Source organism: Dama dama, chromosome 13 (assembly GCF_033118175.1).
Source record: "Dama dama isolate Ldn47 chromosome 13, ASM3311817v1, whole genome shotgun sequence".
Taxonomy (NCBI): Eukaryota; Metazoa; Chordata; class Mammalia; order Artiodactyla; family Cervidae; genus Dama; species Dama dama.
Genome location: NC_083693.1, coordinates 31,210,620 through 31,227,048, shown reverse-complemented (window position 1 = coordinate 31,227,048; position 16,429 = coordinate 31,210,620). Strand labels below are relative to the sequence as shown.

Genomic DNA, 16,429 nt, shown 5'->3' with positions numbered 1-16,429 from the left:
AGGAAAAAAAGGCAATTGGGCCTTTAAAACGGATGGTGTTGAATCCATAGATTAGCTTCCTAGGGCTGCCATAGTAAAGAACCACAAACTGGGTGTCTTAAAACAATAGGGATCAACTTTCTCATAGTTCTGGAGATTAGAAGTCTGAAATCAAGGTATCTTCAGGGCCATGCTTCCTCAGTCCTATAGGTAGATCCATCCTTGTCTCTTCCTAGCTTCTGGTGGTTTCCCAGCAACCTTTGGTGTTCATTGGCTTGTAGGTGCATCACACATGGCACCTTTTTATAAGGACACCAATCATATTGATTTAGGGGCCCACCCTATTCCAGGGTGACCTTGTCTTAACTAATTACACCCACAAATGACCCTAATACAAATAAAGTCACTTCTGAGGCACTGGGGTTGAGATTTGAACATATGGCTATTGGAAGGGTATATATAATATACCAGGAGGAGCAGGGGACGACAGAGGATGAGATGGTTGGATGGTATCACTGACTCAGTGGACATGTATTTGAGCAAACTCCAGGGAATAGTGAAGGACAGGGAAACCTGGCATGCTGCAGTCCATGGGGTCATAAAGAGTCAGACACAACTGACTGAACAATCATAACAGTATATATTATATATTTGATTCTTTTCCATTATAGATTATTATGTTACCTGTATTTCCTTAATTTCATTCTTAATCATTCATAGTGTGTAGAAATAGGTGATTTTTTCATTGAAATATAGTTGCTTTACAATGTTGTGTTAGTCTCTGCTCTACATACAGTGAAGTGATAGACTTGATTTTTATATATTGAAATTGTATCCTGCAACCTTGCTACTTTTGGAAAGGAGGACATTTCCCCCTACCCCTCTTGAGTTCTTTTGGCTGGTATAATAATTGAATAGACACAAAACAGATTAACAGGAAGGAAAGAAACTATTTTGTACACATGGAGGTCTCATAGAAATGAGACTCCCAAAGTGACCAAAGCAGGATATTTTATATATCAATTTAAAACAAAGAAACAATTATCTGTGAAAATTTAATGAAGGGGCTTGTGCTTAAAGTTGCAAAATTTTGTTCATACAGCTTTCTTAGCCTTGAATTCCCTAACTCTGGTGATGAGGGTGCTTTCTGTCCTCCTGGTATAGGGAGGAGATTTTCTTCCCTCTTTCAGGGGGAAACAGGGAGGTCAGAGTATTTTTTATATCATTCTGTCCTCTATTTCTCAAGTAACTTCAACTCAAGATCATCATTGTGGCATATTTTGGAGTGGCCTGCTCTGATCTCAAGTGAAAATGAAAGTGAACGTCGCTCAGTCGTGTCCGACTCTTTGTGACCCCATGGGCTATACAGTCCGTGGAATTCTCCAGGCCAGAATACTGGAGTGGGTAGCCCTTCCCTTCTCCAGGGGATCGTCCCAACCCAGGGATCGAACCCAGGTCTCCCGCAATGCAGGCGGATTCTTTACCATCTGAGCCACCAGGGAAACCCCTCTGATCCCCAACATTAGGTCTAATGGGTTTGTGTGTGTGTGGGGGTATTCCTTGGGGTTTTCTATATACAAGATCATATTGTCTGCAAATAGACATAATTTTAATTTTTTCTTTCTGATCTGGAGACTTTTCTTTCTTCCCCGCCCCCCCCCCCCAGTTTTCCTGGTACTTTGCCTCAGTACAATGTTGAGTACTATTGAGAGCAGGTATCTTTGTTTCATTCCTGATCTTGGGCAGAAAGTTTCCAGTCTTTCACCGTTAAGCAAGAAGTCAGCTGTGGGTTTTTCTATTTCTAGTTTCTAGTTTTTTTTGTTTTTTTTTTTTTTTAAATCATGGAAGAGTGTCAAATTTTATCAAATGCTTCTTGAGATAATCATGTAGTTTTATTCTTTGAGTGAAATGTGTTACAGTGATTTTGCAACATTGGACCAATCTTGCATTCCTGAGATAAATCTCACTTTTTTATGTGTAGCTGCATTCAGTTTGCTAGTGTTTTTGTAGAGGATTTTTGCATCTATATTTATAAATGACAATGATTGATAGTTTTCTTGTTATATATTTGTCTAGTTTTGGTACTAGAAGGGTAATACTGACCTCAAAATGAGCTGGGAAGTGTTCCTTCCTCTTCTGTGTCTAGGAAGAATTTGACAGGAATTGGTGTTAATCCTTTTTTAGATGTTGGTAGAATACAATGGTGAAGCCGTCTGGCCTTGAGGTTTTCTTTGTGGGAAATTTTTTGGTCACTAATTCTACCTCTGCTTATTATAGATCTATTCAGCTTTTCAATTTCTTACTGAGTCAGTTTCATTAATTTGTGTCTTTCTAGGAATTTGTACATTTCACCTAGTTCTCTCAAGTGTTGTTATATAGCTATTCATAGTGTTCTTTTATAATCCTTTTTATTTCTGTAAGGTTGGTAGCAATGTGACCCCATCTTTCATTCATGATTTTCTCTTTTTTATTTTCTATCTAGCCCAAAGTTTTTCAATTTGTTCATCTTTCAAAGTATCAACTTCTGGTCTGTTGCTATTTCTCTATTGTTTTCCTATCTTTGTTGCAATTACTTCTGCTGTAATCTTTATTATTTCTTTCCTAAGGTTTGCTTTGATTTAGTTTGCATTTCTTTTACTAACTTATTAAGGCAGAAAGCTGTTGATTTGAGTTGTCATCTTTTTAATGTATAATTTACAGCTGTAAATTTTTCTGCAAGCACTGCTTTCGCTACATTCCACAAATTTTAGACCCTTATATTTTCTTTTTTCTTTTTTTTTTTTTGACCCTTATATTTTCATTTTCATTCATCTCAAAGTATTTTATAATTTCTCTTGTTACTTATTCATTAATCTTTTAGTGATTAAGGATTATGTTGTTCAACTTCCACATATTTGTGAATATTCAAATTTTTCTGTTATTTATTTCTAGTTTTATTTCCTTTTGAGTAAGAACATACTTTGTATGAGTTCAGTCCTTTTAAACTTATTGAGCCTTGTATCTTGGCATGTCATATTCTTCAGGCAAGAATACTGAAGTGGGTTACCATGCCCTCCTCCAGGGGATCTTCCTGACCCAGGGATTGAACCTGTGTCTCATGTCTCCTGCATTGGCAAGCAGGTTCTTTGCCACTAGTGCCATCTTTGAAGCCCAGTTGCGTTATAGTGTTGTTCAGATCTATTTCCTTGTTGATCCTCTGTCTGCCCATAATTGAAAGCGGGGTATTGAGGACTCCTCCAATGATTACTGTTAAATTGTCTAATTCTCCCTTCAATTCTTTCAGTTTTTGCTTCATGCATTTTAGTGCTCTTATTAGGTATATATGTTTTAGTTGTTATATCTTCTTGATAGATTGCTTCTTTTCGCATGATAAAATGTCCTCTGTCCCTGGTAACAGTTTTTTGTTGTTGTTTTAAAGTGTATTTTGTCTGATATCAGTATAGCCACTTCAGTTCCCTTTCAGCTACTGAGGGACAGACCATTTGTGTCCTTTTAGTTTCAACCTATTTTGTCTCTGAATCTAAGGTGTGTCTCTTGTATTGATTGGATAACATATAGTTTGGTTGTTTTTAAAAATCCCTTATGACAGTCTCCACCTTTAGGTGTAGTGTCTGATCCACTTGAGTATCCTTTCTGATAAGGTAGGTATGTGAGGTAAGGAAGGTATGCCTTCCCTTTGGCTATTTGTTTTCTCTGTGTCTCACATCTTTTTTGTTCCTCTGTTTTTCCACAACTGCCTTCTTTCTGTTAAATAGATATTCCCTAGTGCACCATTTAAGTTACCTTGTCATTTCTTTTATTATGTGTCTTTTGAATTATTTTCTTAGTGGTTGTTCTGGATATCTTCATTTATAATAATCTAATCATCTAGTTCAGATTAATACCAACTTTATTTCAATAATATGCAAAATTTTGCTCATATGCAGTTCTATTTCTCTCTTGCTTTGTGTTGTTATCATGCACATTAAATCTTTATATATTGGATGCCCACCCACGTCCCAGTGCCATGGCATGTCACTGCCTTCTGGCCTCCATAGTTTTATGATGAGAAATCAGCTGCTACTCTTGTTGAGGATGTCTTACACATGATATGTGCTAAGTCACTTCTCTCTTCTGGCTTTTAAGATTCTCTTTCTCCAGCTTTCAATAGTTTGATTATGATGTGTCTTGGTAGGGTTGTCTTTGAGTTTATCATACTTGGAGTTCATTGAGCTTCTTGGGTCTGTAGGCAAATGTTTTCATCAAATTTGGGTAATTTTCTGCCATTACTTCTTCACACATCCTTTTTGCCCTTGTTCCTCTCCTTCTAGAGTTCTCATTATGTATGCTGCTGCATTTGGTGCTGTCCTGGCGGCCTCGGAGGCTTTGTTCCGTGTTCTTTATCTTTCTTTCTACTTTTCAAGACTGGTAAACCCAGCTTACTTGTCTTCAAGATTACCAATTCCTTCTTCCATCTGCTGAAATCTGCTATTGAATAGTTGTAGTGAATTTATCATTTCAGTCATTGTGCTTTTTAACTCTAGACTCTCTTTATTTATAATTTCTCTCTATTGATACTCTCTTTGGTAATACATTGTGTTCATACTTTTCTTTAGTTCAAATAGTATTTCCTTTAGTTCTTTGAATATATTTTAAGTAGCTGATTTAAAGTCTCTAGTCTGGTCTTTGAAACTGTTTCTTATTGAGAAGGCTTTGCCGCCCCCTGCTCCCCCCCCCCACCCCGCCCTATCTGGATCACATTTTTTGTTGTTGTTGTTTCTTTCCATGTCTTGTAATATTTTCATGAAAATCGGCCATTTAAATTAATATAATGTGGCAGCTTTGGAAATCAGGTTCTTTCCTCATCCTCAGAGGTTTTTGTAGTTGCTGAAGTTACTTGTTGGGTGACTTCTCTGAACTATTTTGTAAGGTCTGTATGCTTTCTTGTGTGTGTCCACTGAAGTGTCTGCTCGGTTAGGTTAGTGCCAACAATTGATCGAAGGTTTCCTTTAATGCCTGGAACAGTAAATCACCTGGTCATTGCCAAGGAGTTCTGTATGCTTGTCGTGGTATGCCTTCAACACTCTGCCAGAGACTTACACTTCACTTTCTGCTTGTAAAGAGCCTGAGTGTCAGCTTGCAGTGAGAGGGCCTTATCAGTTGTTTTCTGAGCATGTACACAATCCTACTACCTGTGCCTCAGCCTTCTGGATTCTGAGGAACATTTCAGATTTTTCAAAGCCCTTATGGACATCTCCACCCTAGATCTTAAACTTTTAGAGGTAACCTGTTGTTTGCCTCAATTGTTACCTACTGCCTGCAGTAGCCGTAGCATAAAAAAAAAAATGACCTTGAAATGTTTTTACCAACACCCTCAAGGAAAAGACTTTTCACACTGGACAAGCTCCAAGTCTAATCAATAAGAACAGCCTTGCAATAGAGGCTTCCAGGAGCTACCAGACAGGTCACATGATGGCAGTTCTGTGGGAATGAGGCTTTCAAGAAGCTCCGACCCCGGCTTGCCCCTCCTGCTGTCTGCCAGGCTGCCGTTTTCCACTGTGATTGTGGTTGCTGATTTTCAAGGCTGTCATGTAGCCAGAGAGAGTGGGGTGGGAATAAGACAAGTTAAAGTGCCCCAAAGCTCACTGTCATTATTGAGCTTCAGTCACTTTTCTTGATTGAAACTTCCCAGATTGCTGCACTCTTCTGGTTAATTTCCAGATTCTGAAAAGTTGGTTCTGATCATTTTTGTCAGTTTTCTTACTGCCTTTCTGGAGGTTGGTTGGAATTATTGAAGGTCCTTTCTCCACTTTTACTGATACCACACCCTGGGTAACATCTTGACTGTAACTCTGAGAGAGAGGCTAAACCAGAAAACCATCCTACAAAGGCACCCCCAAATTCCTGACCCACAGACACTGAGATAATAAACATCTGTTCTTGAAGTTGCTAAGGGTTTGAGTAATTTTTTAGGTAGTGATACCATTTGTAAGGAAATACATATATTTCTCTGCTCTTAAATACATACTAAAGCACACTTTACACAGTGCTCTACACGTTTTTTACTTAGTGAATAGTGGTTTCTTTCTTATTTTTTTTTTTTTTAAATTTATTTGGCTGCATCGAGTCTTAGTTGCATCATGCAGGATCTTTTGCTGTGGCACACGGACTCTACTTGTGGTGCATGTGCTTTGGTAGTTACGGTGTGATGATTCAGCTGCCCTGTGGCATGTGGCATCTTAGCTCCCCAACTAGGGATCGAACCAGTGACTCCTGCATTGCAAGGGGGATTCTTAACCACTGGACCACAAGGCAAGTGTCCCCATTTCTTTTTTATGGCTCTCTGAGATACTGTGCATGCATTTGACCAGTAACTTATGATGGATATCTGTCTCCACTCACTCAATGATGTATATTAAGACTGTATCCAGTCTTCTGCTCTTTTAAATGATGCTGGATTGCGGTAGTTTTCTTTCTGGCACATGTGTTAAGTTTTCAAATGGACTTGACTCTGCCACATATGTTATATAGGAGCTGGCAGAGGCTTGATGACAAAGAGATCTCTTTCTAGCCTTTCCTGCACCAGAGACAGGCTTCCACATGTGGCAGGCTATGTCATAAGTTGACGTCCTTGCAGACAGGCTGACATAGACTTGTCTGACTTGAGGAAAATGTCTGCTGAAGGGTGTTCCTCCATTCCTGTGATGGATTTAAAGAAAAAAAAAAAAAAAAAACATAATGCTGGGATGAATAGTCTTATTTATTCAAGATTTCTGTTATGGGTAGAAAATTCCCATTTCTAGTTTCGTGTTTGCCCTCTATACCCTGGGCTTTTACATTTTGTTTCCATAGAAATGAAAAACCTGAATGAATCTAGTATTCTACCACAGGACAGGCAGTTATCTCACTGAACAGGAAGTCTAGAGTTTTGAGGGTTCCAGGCCTGGTTGATAACACTGAAAACCCAGGTTTCTTCCGTCCTTCAGCATTCTCTCTGTTGGAGGTGGCTTCATCCTTGAACTAGGAACAATATGGCTGCAACAGTGCTGGGTGTCACATCCAGACCCAACCCACCTAGAGAGAGGAGAGAGAGAGAGAAAGAGAGATACTCTTTCTATGGCTCTCTGGCGGGAGTTAGAACTTGATTCACAGTCATTCTTGCGGATTTCTCTCTATGGCTTCCTGAGCAGGATAGGGTCACCTGTCCATTGCTGAAACCCTCACTGATAGATGCAGGGTAAGCATTCGGTGTGGGAGGCAACCTCAGTATCCGTGAAGCAGAGATGGTGGCCTTCCTGCAGGCAGTGAGAGTTAGCATTAAACCTGAACTTGGAGCTTTGTCCTAAGGTCTTTATGTCACAGGTGTTGTTCAGTCACTCAGTCGTGTCCAACACTTTGCAACCCCATATGGGCTGTAGCATTGCCAGGCTTCCCTGTCCTTCACTATTCCTGGAGCTCGCTCAAACTCATGTCCATTGAGTCAATGATGCCACCCAACCGTCTCATCCTCTGTTGTCCTCTTCTCCTGCCCTCCATCTTTCTCAGCATCAGGGTCTTTTCCAATAAGTCGGCCCTTCCCATCAGTATTGGCCAGAGTATTGGAGCTTCAGCTTCAGCATCAGTACTTCCAATGAATATTCAGGACTGATTTCCTTTAGGATTGACTGGTTTGATCTCCTTGCAGTCCAAGGGACTCTCAAGAGTCTTCTCCAACACCACAGTTCAAAAGCATCAATTCTTTGGCGCTCAGCCTTAGTTATGGTCCAACTCACACATCCATACATGACTACAGGAAAAACCATAGCTTAGACTAAATGGCAACCCACTCCAGTACTCTTGCCTGGAAAATCCCATGGACTGAGGAGCCTGGTAGGCTGTAATCCACGGGGTCGCAAAGAGTTGGACACGACTGAGTGACTTCACTTTCTTTCTTTTCTTTCTTTCTTGACTATATGAACCTTTGTTGGCAGAGTAATGTCTCTGCTTTTTTTAATACGCTGTCTAGGTTTGTCATGGCTTCCCTTCCAAGGAACAAGCATCTTTTAATTTCATGGCTGCTGTCACCATCCACAGTGATTTTGGAGCCCAAGAAAATAAAGTCTGTCACTGTTTCCATTGTTTCCCCATCTATTTGCCATGACGTGATGGGACTGGATGCCATGATCTTTTTTTTTTTTAATGTTGAGTTTTAAGCCAGCTTTTTCACTTTCATCTTTCACTTTCATCAAGAGACTATTTTGTTCCTCTTTGCTTTCTGTCATAAATGTGGTGTTATCTGCATATCTGAGGTTATTGATATTTCTCCCGGCAATCTTGATTCCAGCTTGTGCTTTACCCAGCCTGGCATTTCACATGATGTGCTCTGCGTATAAGTTAAATAAGCAGGGTGACAATATGCAGCCTTGACGTACTCCTTTCCCAATTTGGAACCAGTCCATTGTTCCATGTCTGGTTCTACCTGTTGCTTCTTGACCTGCATACAGGTTTCTTGGGAGGCAGGTAAGGTGGCCTGGTGTTCCCATCTCTTTAAGAATCCACATCAATCTTGTTCTATTTTCCCTTTGACTGCCAGGAAACTCTAAGCTAAACTTGCTCCTACTTGGAGCAATTATGGGACATTCTGGCATGTTTTACCCTCCCATTAGCTTTTTTTAATCTTCATTTTTTAATTGTGTGTGAAATTTCTGGAAACTATACATTCTTGGAGTGGAGCTTATTGAAAATAGTATTTTTAATTTTCAGGTTTTAAATGTTTATCTTAAGGGAAACTTGAGTCTTTACTTTTTGTAAAATCATTTGGAAGGTAAATCTTTTTTTTTTTCTCTTCCAAAATCATTTTCTTTTTGAGAGCTCCACCACCTGCAGGTCTGTGGCCACATCACTAGGTACCTGGGGATATTTTGAGCTGAACAATGGAGTGAGAGACCAGTGCCTCATGTGAAGCCAATCTCTGTCCAGAAGGAAACATATTCTTAATATATGAAAATGCTCAGATAAATTCTTATTATTTCTATTATTAAAAACACTGCCTATTCCGCCCTCCATGAGTGACTCGCACTCGGGCCCCCTCTCAGTCTCGGGGACCAGAAGCACCCGACGAAGCTGCCTTGATCCTCCCCACGCCGCCTCCTGCATTGTTCTAGGCCTGCAGTGTTGTTTTTGGCCCCTGAGTTGATGCTATTGCTTCCTGACGGCTGAGTGTGTTTCCTCCTTTTCTCGGTTTTAAATAGGATCTTTTCCACGGGACAAGAATGGGGCCTTTCAGCTGGGGTCTGAGGCGTTGGTGAAGTGGGGGTGACAGGAAATGGGAAGGGTGGCTTGTGAGAACACCATGTTGCAGGGCCCTTCATTCTACAAAGAGAGTATCTATTAAACCTTTTCAGAATCAGCGTGCTGGGCCCAGACTGCTGAAGGGCAGGCTCTGGGCAGCAGGTCGGGGGCCAGGAGGCGGCGTGTCCAGCCAGCCGCTGGCAGTGCCCAGGCTGCCGGTGCGCTGTCCCTGCTGTGAGAGGTCTCGTTTTCTGGTGCACAGGCCTTGCGGGAGGAGCGAAGACGAGCTTTTCTCTTGTGACGTGAGCCATGACCGTGTCAATGGAGTGAAAGGGCTTCTAACTGTGCGCACGTGATGGTTCCTGACTTTCCAAAATTTCCTCTTTTTATAGCAGGATGAGCCAAATTGTTCAAAGTTTATTCAGCTTCTTCCTGAGCTTGTTGTGAGCCGATCTTTTAATAACTCCTTTCCCTATTGTTTCTGATCCCGATCCTTGGGGACAAGGTTTCCTTGTGACTCAGAAGCCCGTTCTTCCACATCCAGTTATTTCTTTGAAGAAAATGGGGGAGCAAGACTGCTTCCTACTTTCCTTTGACCTTTTTCTCCCCTTGCTGGAAAGGTTCAGCTCAAACAAGGTGGGCAGACAGACCTTTTCCTCTGCTCCTGGGCCTCTCTCTGCTCTCAAGGAGACACAGGCAGCGCCCACTCACCACTGTCCGTTCCTGCCGAGTCCTCTGTGAGGCTCAGGCAGGAGGTGGAAGGTGTGGAACACGGTTATTGCTCTGCTTCTCCCTCGCCTTGGAGTGCCCGAGGGCTCAGACCTCACCTGCGGCCGCCCCAGGGACCCCAGCAGCAGGGATTAGAGCTGCGCCCTCCGTCTGCCCTCTCCCCGCCTTGCCCCTGACTGCTCCAAGCTTGTGTGGTGTCCACAGAATTAAACATGAGGTAGGCTTCACTGCAGAGTCCAGAGTCCACCTCCAGCTGCCTCCCTCCTCTGGTGTCCACAGGCCCTCAGCGGTCACATCCCCGTCTGGACTAGTGGTTCCCCTCTCGAATCCTGGTTATGGACTCACACCACCTCCTCCGTCATTCAGATTTCAGACCTTGGAGTTATAGGAATAACCACAGGTATTAGGTTTAGAGAAACCCAGAAAAGCACAAGGCTGGCGGTGAGGCCCCAGTGACCGCCGCCTCCAAAGACAGCCCGCACCTCCACAGCAGCCCCTGCCTCCAGAGACAGCCCCACAGAAGTGCCAGTGCATTTCCTTCCTCTAGTTTCTTCTTCCTAGTCACATGTATCTTCTCCTCTCCCTCCAAAATGGGTCATTGCATATTCTTCAATGAATTTTCACTTCATAACACAGCCTTGAGGTTGTCCTGTTTCCTTGATTTACTAAATCATTTTTTAGTGACTGCAAACAACTCCATTTTGGAATCACACCAAAGTTTTCTTCTCAACAGTCCCCTTTGCTGGGCATTTCGACTGTTCCCAGTTTCTAACTTATAAATAGCTGTGGTCACTCCCTTGAGGTTTCCCTGTGGTCCCCATCTCGCTGGTTATTGCTTGAGTTAGTGCTGTGTTCCAGCTTCCCCCTCCCTCTCCAGCCCGTCCTGGCTTTGGCCCAGGGGCCGATTGCCTTGTCGCTTAAACTTGGGTGAAATTAGCAGGGTTTTATTGTTCTGTTTTGAAATAAACTTTGTATTTTATATCATGCCTTTTCCACTGTGAGATGATAAGGATATTTTTTTCATGTGTTTTTTCTAATGCTTTTATGTTTAATTTTTACTTCTATAATTAAAAAAAAAAATTTGGCTGCATGGGGTCTTGGTTGTGGCATGCAGGATCTTTGATCTTTAGTTGTGGCATGCAAACTCTTAGTTGTGGCATGTGGGATCTAGTTCCCAGACCAGGGATTAAACATGGGCCCCTGCATTAGGCGCATGGAGTCTTAACCACTGGACCAGCAGTTGTGGTTCACTTGGTAAGTCGTTCTGACTCTTTGCGACTCCGTGGACGGCAGCACGCCAGCCTTTCCTGTCCTCCACCATCTCATGGAACTTGCTCAAACTCCTGTCCACTGAGTCGGTGATGCCATCCAACCATCTCATTTTCACTTCTGAAGCATGGGCACACTAAGAATCACTTTCTCAGATAGCTACGTAGTCATCCTCACAACATTTGTGGAATAAATCCATCTTCCCTCCAATGGTGAGAAGCAGCACCTGTACTATTCTACTAAACTGCATCTGTTCTGATATATTCCTGGCTCTATTCAGTTTTATTTATTCATCTAAGTAGGGGTCAGTGTCTCAGTGTTTTAATCATGGCGGCTTTTTGTGTTTTCATGTCTTAGGCTAGTCCTCTCTCTTCACTCATCATTTTCAGAGTGTTCCTGATTTTCCTTCATACGACAGATTAGCATGAGAATGACAACTACATTAAAAAGATTTTTAATCCATACAATAAGTTAGGGAGAAATTGATAGTTTTACAAAATTAACTCATCCTAAAGTAGGGTTTGCCTTTTCATTTATTCAGATCTTTTATATTCCTCAGGAGCACTGTTCAGAATTCACACATGGACACAGAGTGACCCCTGGTCCTCACAGGCAATCCATGTCACTTGTTCTGTGTGTGCATAACCAGAGATTTTGTTTATGTAGTATTTAAACAAATGCTAGCATGTATATATATTGTTCTGTTATGTCCTTTTCCCACATTTTAATATATCTTGGCAATCTCTCCATATTAGCACATGAAGAACCTTCTCATTCCTTTTTATACCTAAAAAAAGCATAAGATTTTATTGTAGGGACAAACCATCATTTATTTACTCACCCTTCTTAAATCATAGACATTTAGTGTTTTCAATCTTTTACTATTGCAAGCAGGGCTGTCATAAACAACTCTGTTTATGAATCATTTCCCACACATGAGCCTATCTTTGGGGCTTTCCTGGTGGCTCAGATGATAAAGAATCTGCCTGCAACGTGAGAGACCTGGGTTTGAATCCTGGTCAGAAAGATCCCCTGGAGAAGGGAATGACTACCCACTCCAGTATTCTTTTTTTTTTTTTTTTGTGGGTTTTATTTATTTATTTTTTTTTTTTGCATTCTTCCATGAGCTTTTATTTTTTTTTTTTCAGTGGGTTTTGTCATACATTGATATGAATCAGCCATGGATTTACACGTCTTCCCCATCCCAATCCCTCCAGTATTCTTGCCTGGAGAAAATCCTATGGACAGAGGAACCTGGTGGGCTACCGTTCGTGGGGTCACAGAGCTGGAGCATGGCTTTAGGAAGGTGTTTCTGGAAGTGGAACTGCTCGGCCACAATGCACCTGTAGTTGTGATCCGGGCGCACTCGGCAGAGGTTGTACTGGTTTACACTCGCCGCCAACGTGTAAGAGTGCCTGTGTCCACACTCTACCAACACTGTCTCTTTTGTTTACTAATCTTAAAAGTGAGAAATATCTCAAATTGGTTCTACTTTGCATTTCAGTCACTCTCAGTGAGACTTAGCATAAACTGGAATCTTTTTATATTTTTTTCTATGAACTTTCTGTTCATATCATTTTCCTATTTTTCCTACTGTTTACTTATTAAGCTCACAAAAATTGGTATTTTGGGAAGTACACTTTTTGTAAAATGAATTAGAAACATTTTGTTTCTTTTGATTTATTGTGGTTGGTATCTAGAATATTTTTATAGTTGAGCTCATTACTGTTTTTTTCATATGGCTTCCCAGTTAGACTTTCTCTACTTAAAATATTCTCCTAGCCATCTAATCACCAGGCATGGTGACCACATTAAAAAAAAAAAGATGATGAAATATTTCAACATTTAGAAGAGTATAGTGATACATTTTTAAAAGACAGATATACCCATCACCAGGGCTTCCCAAGCAGTGCTAGTGGTAAAGAACCCTCCTGCCAATGCAGGAGATGTAAGAGATCCCTGGGTCGGGAAGATCTGGAGGAGAGCATGGCAACCCACTCCAGTATTCTTGCCCGAAGAACCTCATGGACAGAGGAGCCTGGTGGGCTACAGTCCATGGGTCACAAAGAGTCGGACACAACTGAAGCAACTTAGCGTGCAGCACATACCCATCACCAGAATTAATGTTAGTATTTTGCCATGTCTGCTTTAGATTTCTTTCCTTTGAACGTCTCTCCAGTAACAGTGCCTCCCCTGCCCCTGAGGTCACCGCCTTTGTGAAGTTGCAGTGTGCCCTTCTGGTCATGGTCGGAGGCCTTGATTTTGAGACTGCAGAACCCCCTCAGGCTAGCCGCAATGGAAGGGACTTATCAGAACTCTTGACTGAGTTTCCTGGAAAGTCTCCCTAAAATACAGATCAGGGCTTGAGCTGAGTCAGCTGCTGTGCCCCAGAGCCTCCTGCTTCCACTGCAGTCAGCGCTGCCAGTGGGGAGAATGCAAAGTCAACAGCTCTTCACATGTTCTCCGTTTATGACGTGATTCTTTTAATGTTGGTTGCACAGCACAGCATGAGGGATCTTAGTTCCCTGATCAGGGAGCGAACCTGCAGCCCTTGCAGTGGAAGCACAGAGTCCTAACCACTGGACCGCCAGGGAAGTCCCTGTGAAACATTTCTACATAGAGCCTTGCACATTTGCATCTGATGTGCATGTATGTGCTACGTCGCTTCACTCATGTCCAGCTCTTTACAACCCTATGGACATTCGCCCGCCAGGCTCCTCTGTCCTTGGGATTCTCCAGGCAAGAACGCTGGAGTGGGTTGCCATCCCCTCTTCCAGGGGCTCTTCCCGACCCAGGGATCCAACACTCACCTCTTACATCTCCTGCATTGGCAGGTGGGTTCTTTACTGGGAAGCCCCTCCATCTTACAGGGGAACCTAAGGGAGTGTGGAGGGAAAAGCAATTGCTTTTCTAGTTTGTGTCTACACCAGGAGCTTGGTGTCACACAAGCCAGATCACAGCATTGGTAAACTTCCTGAACATTTTAATGCTCTTACTATTAATTTTTCCATGAGCAATAGAGTATTGTTTCAGGTATTCAAAAAATTGATGCAAATGGTATCATACTGCAACTTAGCCTTTTCTGTCAATATTCTTAAGCCTTTCCCTGTTGACATCTGCAGCTCTACTTCATTCTTTTTAACTGCTGTGTATTGCATGTGTATTAGTTATTTGTTATTGTGTAACTAATTATCCTAAAATTTACTGGCAAGGAACAGCATTTACCATCTCCCCGCTTCTGTGGGTAGGAACCTGGCTGTGGCTGAGGTGGTCCTCTGGCCCAGGGTCTCAGGTGTCTGCTGCAGCTGTGGTCTCATCCGAAGGCCCAGCTGTGGCAGAATCTGCCCCCAGCACACTCGTGTGGTTGCTGACACATGACTCTGTGGTGGCCATGGGCTGAAGGCTGGCTTCTTTGCCATGCAGGCCTCTCCATAGGGCAGCTCACGACATGGCAGCTTGCCTCATCAGAGCAAGCAGATAAGAACAAGAGAGTGTGCAGGGTGGGTATCACCATCTGTAATGAATTGTGGTTTAGTCACCCATTGTGTCCGGCTCTTTTGCAACCCCATGAACTAATGCCCACCAGGCTCTGTCCATGGGATTTCTCAGGCAAGAATACTGGAGTGGGTTCCTATTTCCTCCTCCAGGAGATCTTCCCAACTCAGGGAATGAAGCCGCATCTCCTGCTTGGCAGGCAGATTCTTTACCACTCAGCCTCCTGAGAAGCCCAGCAGGTTGAATAATCTCCCCCCAAATTCAAATACCTTGAAACCTCAGAATGTGACCTGTTTCTCCCCCACAACTATACCTACTTAATTTTGTCTGGATGTTTACCAATCTGTGCTTACCACTGCTTTCTATAGATACCCCACCTCCTCTTTCTGAACTTGTTAAAGAGGTAAATGTTTCAGCAGTTTTTTTCCCATAGTGTTCTGTTTATGATTAACATTGTGCACACCTGGAATAATCTTTATTTGCCTTCACTCTTGAACCATAGTTTGGTATGTTTCTAGGCTGACAGTTTCCTTCAGTATTTTGAAATACTATTCCCTTATTGTTGCAAATAAGAATTCGGATGGCAGTCAAATGCCAGTTCCTCTGTCAGTGATCTGTCTGTTCTCACAGGTGTCAGGTTTTTCTCTTGAAGCTGAACACTCTGCCTTTTCATGGTGCTGTGTCATCCTATCTGAGATCTGATGTGCCCTGTAACATGAGGACTTGGCTTGTCAGGTCTGGAGGGACTCCCAGGCATTCTCTGGATAGTGCTTCTCCCCACTTCTCCTCCCCCCAGATCACCTAATTTAGACAAAGTTTGGAGCATCTCATTCTACCCTCCATATTTTTAATATTGCTTTCACATTTTCCATTTTTAATCTCTGTGCTACACATTGAGTCATTTCCTTAAATCTTCCAATTGGCTACTTCTCTCTTTAGTTATGTCTGGTTTTCTGTTAAACCCACGCAGAAGTTTTCCATTTGTTTTAATGACTGTAGTCTTCATGCCTAGAATGTCTCTTTGGTTCTTTTCCAGATTTTCTTTTTTTTTTTTCCAGAACTACCTTGGTTTACCTTATGGTTTTCATTGCTTCTTCCATTGCTTCAACCATGTTAAGTGCTTTCATCCTAGAGTCTCTTGCTGATTATTCCATCTCTGCCTCATGATGTTTGAGTTCCTCATGGGATAACTCTCTTTTCTTTCCTAGAGGGGAGAGGGCTTTCTTCCCACATCAGTCAACAGTTACCAACTTGGGTCGTCTGTCTCCACACAGGAAAAGGGGGGATTTGTTTCCTTAGACAGAGAGACCCCTCAGGGGCTAGCCTTGTCAGACCTCCCAAGTGCCCTGACATCTTGAATGGCCATCAGGAACCCGGGACCGTCCCTGGGAAGCCCCTCTGCCAGTCCTCCAGGGCACATGACCTCTCTGAATGGGCACCTAGTGGTGAATTAAAGGTATCTCTGAGAATTCTTCAACATATTCTGGCCCTTTGTGATCTGAAAAAGTCATTTAACTATTTATTTCTTCTGTTAAAAAAAAAAGGTATCTTCTTTATATATATGGAGAAAAAGATAAAGTATTTTAACTATAAGACTTCAAAGAAAAGGTGACATATGTTTTCTTTAAAACAAATAGTTTAATTTCATTTTTATCTGTAAAAACATACAAGTTTAAAAGGAAACAGCAAGAACTTTGACATGTAATCG

At 42.2% G+C, this 16,429-nt stretch overlaps 1 non-coding gene across 1 annotated transcript; it reads left to right on the top strand.

Moving 5' to 3' along the window:
- Window positions 1-6,414: 6,414 nt before the first annotated feature.
- On the top strand, window positions 6,415-6,562 carry LOC133068733 (small nucleolar RNA SNORA12). Its single transcript, XR_009695684.1, has one exon. It is a non-coding gene; the product is annotated as a small nucleolar RNA SNORA12 (small nucleolar RNA).
- Window positions 6,563-16,429: the final 9,867 nt, after the last annotated feature.